Here is a 7532-nt window from a genome sequence, read left to right on the forward strand (position 1 = left end):
ATAAGACCCTGTAATATGCCCTGCCAGGGGGCTTACCCACCGGCTGGACTTTGCGGCAGGACTGGGGAATGCGGATCCTGGCATAGCCGCCATCTTGGGATCCGGGATCTCGCGAGATTTCACGAGACCCCAGCTAGGCCTGGTGACAGCAACGGCCTATGACGCTGCCGAGGGCGGGTCTGGGCAGCCCTTTATAAGAGGCTGCACCTGCCTGGGGCCCTCTTTTTCACCCTGGCAGCTGAAGAGGCAAACACCCATCAGTGTTTGCTGAAGAGGAGCCTCATGGTACGGCCTAGCAGGCCTCACTGGCGGAAAGCTAATCGTAGCCTTCATGCCTCTACTTGTTTGTTGCGACCTTTTATAGGCTGTTTCTGGTCAGATTGACCTTTTTTGTTCGATGGCCTGGTTCAGGCCTGGGGGGATTTTGGCCCAGTCGGCCCTTCGGTTTCTGGGCCTCTATAGGCCTAGCCCCTTTTGGTGTCATCGGCCTAGTAGGCCTTGTAGAGTTACTAGACCTGCATCTGGGTGCCCCCCTCCCCCCAATACCCCCCCCCCATGGTTTTTTGCTAGGCCTTTTCAGTCCTCCCTGGTTAAGGGGATTACGTTGAGCACCGTTATAGGCCCATCATGTGCTATAGGTTGGGTGGGGCTGGTGTATTTTTAATTTGTTTTCCTGCAAGGGTGGTGATGGCCCCTAAAAAACAAAAGGCCATTGGGCAGGAGACACAGCCGGGGCCCAGCGTGGTGTGTGCCCTACCTGCAGCAGCTGCAACTGCTGGGCCACGTCAGGAAGCACCGGGGATGGCATCAACGGTCACAGGTGAGCCTGTTGCACAGAGTCACTACACTCAGCCCCTCCCCTTGCCTGGGCAGGTAATTATGCCCCCGGCCTTTGGGAGTGTGGCTGCTACTGACATTGGAGTCGGCCCTGCTGTCACCTGTAACCAGGTGTGAGCCGCCTCTGTCCCCGTGGTTGCAGTTAACTCTGGTATTGTCTCCAGTACTGCCCTCCCCTGTGGTTGTGGGTGCAAGAACCCCCTTGGGGACTGTTGGTGTGCTGGATCCTCTGGCTGCCATCAGACCTGGGGTCATCCCTTGGGGGTTGCCTTCCACCCTCTTGGGTTTTCATTTACATCTCTCAGTTAGAGAACGCATTTGGAAGGGAGAATATGTAGATATTTTCTCCCTTCTGAATCGTGAGGTTTCAAAGAAGGATAAATATGAGGAGGCAAAGACTGACCAGCCAAAGAAGGTCAAGGTAGACCAGTGTTTCAGTTCTTAGCTTTATGGCTTTTTAACTTATGTCAGTCTTGATTGAGAGGGATCCTGCTAGGGCCTCCTCTATGCTTAAATATATCGACCTCATTGCCCGTGCTCATTTATTTATTTATTAATCAAATTTGCATGCCACCCCTCTCTGCAGACTCGGGCCGGTTAACAACAGTAATAAAACAATATAAACAAATCTAATATTTAAGTTAATTTTAAAAAGAAACCCCATTTTAAGAGACCAATCATACATACAGACATACCATGCATAAATTTTTTATAAGCCTAGGGGAAGGGAATATCTCAATTCCCCCATGCCTGATGACTGAGGTGGGTCTTAAGGAGCTTACAAAAGGCAAGGAGGGTGGGGGCAACTCTGATATCTGGGGGGATTTGGTTCCAGAGGGCCGGGGCCGCCACAGAGAAGGCTCTTCCCCTGGGTCCCGCCAAACAGCATTGTTTAGTCGATGGGACCCGAAGAAGTATGAGGGCAATGCTTGGTTGCAGTACGGTGAGTCCTTTCGGATGAGGGTAGCCTTTGAGCGGAGTCTGCCCTGGGACATGGTCATACCTGATTTATGGTTTCATGCCACACAGCTTTCGCAGTTTGGGGGCGGTGAATGCACTGATAGTGGCCATTACATGAAGGCCAAAGCTGTTACAGTTACTGGGGTGGGGGTAGTGGCGAGGGCCACTCCCCCTTGTCATGAATTTGTGGCTAGAGGGACCTGTTTTCATCCCTCATGCAAGTTCAAGCATGTGTGTGGGAATTGTGGTGGCATGCACGCCACCCACTCCTGTCCAAAGCCCAAGGGCCCAAAGAATGGGAAGGATGGTTCAGGGCAGCTCAAGCATCAGCCTTCCCCTCAGGGTAAAGGCCCCAGTCCTGTTAACCTGGACATGTTCGAGTCCATGCTGCTTGATTATCACCTGCGTAAAAGTGCTGCTGCGCTTTTGCGGGGTTTCAGAGAGGATTTTAATATTCCCTATTTCAGGCCTAGGAAGGCCTTCATGTCCAGCAACCTTAAGTCGGTGATTGGACATGAGGGCATTGTCAGATTAAAGATTCAGAAGGAGGTATCTGAGGGCAGGGTGTTGGGCCCTTTTGCGTCCCCACCTTTTTCTGGCCTCCAGGTTTCTCCTTTAGGGGTGGTCCCCAAAAAGGCCAGTGGTGAATTTCGATTGATTCACCACTTGTCCTTCCCAAGGGGTGAGTTGGTGAATTATTTCATACCCGACGAGCTTTGTTTTGTTCACTACGCGTCCTTTGATGCCGCGGTAGCTATGGTTAGGAAGTGTGGCATGGGAGCATTAATGGGTAAATGCGACATCAAGTCTGTGTTTCCCCTCCTTCCCATATACCTGGATGATTTTGAACTCCTGGGTTTCCAGTTTGAGAGGGGCTATTATGTGGACCGAGCATTGTCTATGGGCTGCTCGGTGTCTTGCTCCCTCTTTGAGAGCTTTAGTATGTTTCTTGCGTGGGCTCTCAGGAGGCAATCCGGATCAGGATCGGTCATTCACTACCTCGATAATTTCCTGATGGCAGGTCCTGCACATTCGGGACACTGCTCAGTCCTGATGTCAGCCTTCAGAGTTCTTTGTGCTCAATTGGGAGTCCCTTTGGCCCCTGAGAAGACTGAAGGCCCTGCCACCAGTATCACTTTTCCTGGTATTGAATTAGATTTGGTCGCACAATCTTGTTGATTGCCAGTAGAGAAGCTTTCCAAGCTTAAGGATAGGAGTGTCATAAAATTACCCTCAGGCAAATCCAGGAGTTGGTGGGGTTGCTAAATTTTGCCTGCCAGGTGGTGGCCCCTGGCAGGGCTTTTTTATGCTGTTTATATACAGCCATGAAGGGGCTACATTTACCCCATCATTGGACACGTTTGCGAGCTGGGGAGTGACCTTCGCATGTCGCAAAGTTTTTTAGCCCAATTTAATAGTCTGTATTGTTGGAGGCAGGAGCGTCTGTTAGAAACTGAGTTGCAATTATGCTCTGACGCCACAGGGACCCATGGTTTTGGGGTTGCTTTGGGTTCCCGGTGGTGTTATGCTATGTGGCCTCTGGAATGGAGGGCCTCTTCTATTACGAAGGACCTCACCTTTTTGGAATTTTTCCCCCTAGTCATAGCAGTGGAGCTCTGGGAGGAGCAATTTCGGAACAAGACTGTGCACTTTTGGTGCGACAATCTTGCAGTTGTACACGTAGTGAATTCCCTGTCTTCCAAGAATGACAGGGTCATGCGCCTGGTCCGCCATTTTGTGAGCAAATCTTTGGCTTTGAATACTTTGTTTTTGGCCCATCATATCCTCGGGCTTGAGAATGAAATGGCTGATGCCTTGTCCTGTGGTCAGTTGTCCAGGTTCTGGACGCTGCCACCAGGAGCTTGTGAAGCACCGGAGGTTTTCCCACATCATTTATGGAGCCTGGGGGGGCTTCCGAGCAGTGGACGATCGAGGCAGGCAGGGCCATGTCCCTCTCCCTAGCGCCCGGTACTCAGTGGACATACCAAAAGTCAGGTAAGGAGTTTTGGGACTTTCGCCAGTCGAAGGTCTATTCCCATTCATGGCCCATCCCTGTTGACCACCTGATTGAATACTGCATCTTACTTAAGCAACGCGGTTTGTTGGTCAAGACTATTCGGAGTAGGTTGGCAGGCTTGGCATTTATCTCCAAGTCCCAAGGGTTTTCCGACTCTTCCGGGGATTTTCAAATCAGAAAGGAATGAGTTAGGTAAAGGAATGAAGGTACTGCTATCAGCTGCATTTGATCAGTCTGTTTGCCCCATGGCAGCCCTTTCCTCATTTTGTAACCTTTGAGGAAATGGCCGGGGTTATCTTTTTAGTCACCAAGATGGCTCCCCCCTCACTAAATATCAGTTCTGGGCAATCACTACAAGGGATCTAGGTGAGATTGGTCTTGACCCTGCCTTGTACGGAATGCATTCGTTCCGAATTGGGGCTGCCACTAGCGTGGCAGTTTCTGATATTCAGGATTCTAGGATCCAGGCTATCAGTCGCTGGAGGTCCGCAGTCTTCAAGACTTATGTACGGACTCCACTTTGTGGTGGCCAGGACACCACACACATTTAACCTTCTTTCTGCACTCTTTAGATAGACCTCTCGGGGAGAAGCTGATGGCATTGCTGTGTGGTGATAGCATGGCGTTTTGGGCCGGCCAGAGCACAGCAAGATCTGCCGTGGGGACCCAGCTGTCTTTGGGCCATTGGGTTAATGTCATCTGGCTCGGACAAAGAGGCTTGCATTGAGAGGGGCTCCTCCCTTTGCTCCTGGGCGGGCGCCACAACGTGGTTGCACCCAGGTCGTTGGTCTTTCACCTTGGGGGCAATGACCTATGTGTTTTGGGTGGCCTGGAAGTGATCTGTCAGGCCCGAGAGGACCTGCAGGCTCTTCATGTTGCTTGGCCATCCACACAAGTGGTCTGGTCCGAAATCCTTCCATGGATTTTTGGGAGGGACACCATCTCCCTGAGAGCCATTCATAGGGCTAGACGTAAGGTGAATAAGGCCATAGGCAAAATTATTTTAGAGTTGGGTGGTGTAGTTATTTCCCATCCCACTATTTCTGTTGATAAGCCATGGCTTTATCATGCCAACGGCGTTCACCTGTCTGAGAATGGTAACTCAACTATGGATGCCTTATGTGGGCGGAGTCAGGGGGCCAAGATAGAGATCTGGCCCCCCCTCCTTGGCAGGTTAGGGGCAGAAATTGGGAGGTGGTTAGCAGCTGTGTGTTCTCCTTTGGGCATATTTGGAGATGATTGGCAGACTTTCTCCAAGAACTCATGGTGTCATACACCGGCCTGAGCGATTGGGGAGAGGTTGCCACTGGGTCTTGTCATGTCCTTGACAACAACAGGGGGGGTGCTATTTTGGCGGGAACAAGATTCGATTTCTATTGGTTGGATTCGAGTATATATAACCTGTCAGTGAGTTGTTATTGTTCTGTTCTGTGGGTTCCTGTTTGTGTTAATAAAGTTGTGTTACTGCAGCAGCCGTGTCTCGGGTGATTCACCATACTGGCAATGAGGAAGGTCTGCACCAGGGTGCAAATTCATACCCTGAGGGAAAAAGGAGAACAACGCATCCTGGGTAAATAACGATGTCTACGCACATCACTTTTCCCCCTTTTGACCCTCACGGCGATACTTGGGAAGCGTATGTTTCTTAATATCGAATGAGTACAAGGACTTATCTGGGGACCGCAAAAGGTCTTACTTCCTATGTTTCTGTGGGACTGACATGTTAGAAAACTCAATATCTATCTTCACCCCTCGCTGCATCCACGATATACCTTGGGACAAATTTCTAGCCACTTTAAAAAACCACTACGCCTTCTAGATGTGCTAGGCAGTATTCATTCTATCACCACAATCAAGCGGAAAGCGAGTCCATTAACCAGTACGTGGCTACCCTTCGCCGGGCTGCAAAATCCTGTGATTTTCAAAATCTTGATGACTATTTGATGGATAGAGTAGTCTATGGCGTTCGGGACACCGATTTGCGTCGCCGTCTGTTAACTATGACTGACCTCACATTTTCTACAGCGCTGGCCGAGGCAAGGGCTGTTGAAATGTCCACTCAATCATTAGCTGAGATGGACTTGCCTGTCACCACTACCACCACCCACAACACCACAGCCAAAGCCGTATTACCAGCAGATATAGTATTGAGCTTAAGGAGAGAGGAAGAAGTTAACAGACTTGCTAATCTAGCAAGACCAAAACAACTGGCAATGCGGGGAGAATCCAGATTTCAGGGAGTTAACTTGTGGTGGTTGTGGGGGAGACCACTCCTGATCTGCCTGCGGATTCAAAGAGGCATTCTGCTGCCATTGCGGCAGACAAGGTCATATTTCCCGGGTGTGCCAAACTTGTAGGAATTCATCTACTTGGCAACAGCCATTCTCCAGGGATCAGTCTGTCCCACAACAAAGGAACTGTCAGAGACTCTTTCGGCTGCCAGGATTTCTGCAATGCCATTTTTGACACTCCTCCTGCCCCACCCCTCATCATTTGTCACACATCACCAGACCAGCAGGGGTCGCCGCAACTGTCTTCAAAGATTTCGGTGATCGTTCATTTAGGGAGTTCATTATGCCCCATGGAAATTGACACCGGCTCCTCAGTATCACTCGTATCCTGGAGTACCATCAAACGTTTATTTCCTTGACTGGCTAAGAACTGTTTGGGACTGTGACCACTTTTCCTGAAAGACTATCAAGGGAATTTTATTTCAACTGTGGGCAAGGGAACATTTCCAGTACAGTACAATTTCAGGGACGGTTACCGCTAATTATTGTGGATGGACATTTTACTAGTTTGTTGGGGTTAGACTGGTTTTCAGCACTGGGGTTTACCATTACAGGTATTAACATAATTGGGGATGCTAGCATTTCTAATCAATTAGCCACAGAATTTCCCTTGGTGCTTGATGGCACTTTGGGAAAGTACAAAGGTACCCCAGTATCCCTGGCAGTTGACCCCTTAATACCTCCCACCCGACTGAAGCCTCGCCGCGTTCCACTGGCCATTAAAAATAAGGTAGATGCTGAGCTTAACCTCCTAATCACCATGGGAATCCTAGAGCCAGTAGACCAGGCAAGGTGGGAGACACCACTGGTCACCGCTATTAAGCCTGATGGCTCAGTGCATTTGTGTGGGGATTATAAGTGCACCGTCAACCGAGCACTCGCTCCCCACTCATATCCTGTACTGATGGTCTCTCATCTGTTGCATTCATGGGGGGGGGAGGAAACATCTTCGTGAAGATTGATCTTTCAAGGGCATATCAGCAGTTACCTGTAGACAATGAAACTGCTGATTTGCAGACCATAATCACACACTGTAGAGCGTTCAGATGCACTAGGCTGCAGTTTGGTATCAGCTCCGCCCCTAGAATTTTTCAGGGGCTAATGGAACGCCTGTTATATAGAATTGAGGGCACTTTGGCTTATTTTGACGATGTAATAATAGCTGCTTCATCCCGGGCAGAGTTGTTAGAAAGAGTAAAGACAGTGTTGACCAACTTCACAGAAGTAGGATTAAGGATCAAACCCGAAAAGTGTACGTTCGCAGCACCAAGTGTAGAGTTCTTAGGTTTGTGATCGATGGAAAGGGAATACATCCCTCCCCAGCAAAAATTCAAGCAATTACTGAAGCCCCAGCACCCAGTTCTAGAGCAGAATTACAATCCTTTTTGGGACTCCTGAATTTTTATGCTATGTTCCTGCCACATAAG

This window comes from Erythrolamprus reginae, chromosome 5, assembly GCF_031021105.1.
Source record: "Erythrolamprus reginae isolate rEryReg1 chromosome 5, rEryReg1.hap1, whole genome shotgun sequence".
Lineage (NCBI taxonomy): Eukaryota > Metazoa > Chordata > Lepidosauria > Squamata > Dipsadidae > Erythrolamprus > Erythrolamprus reginae.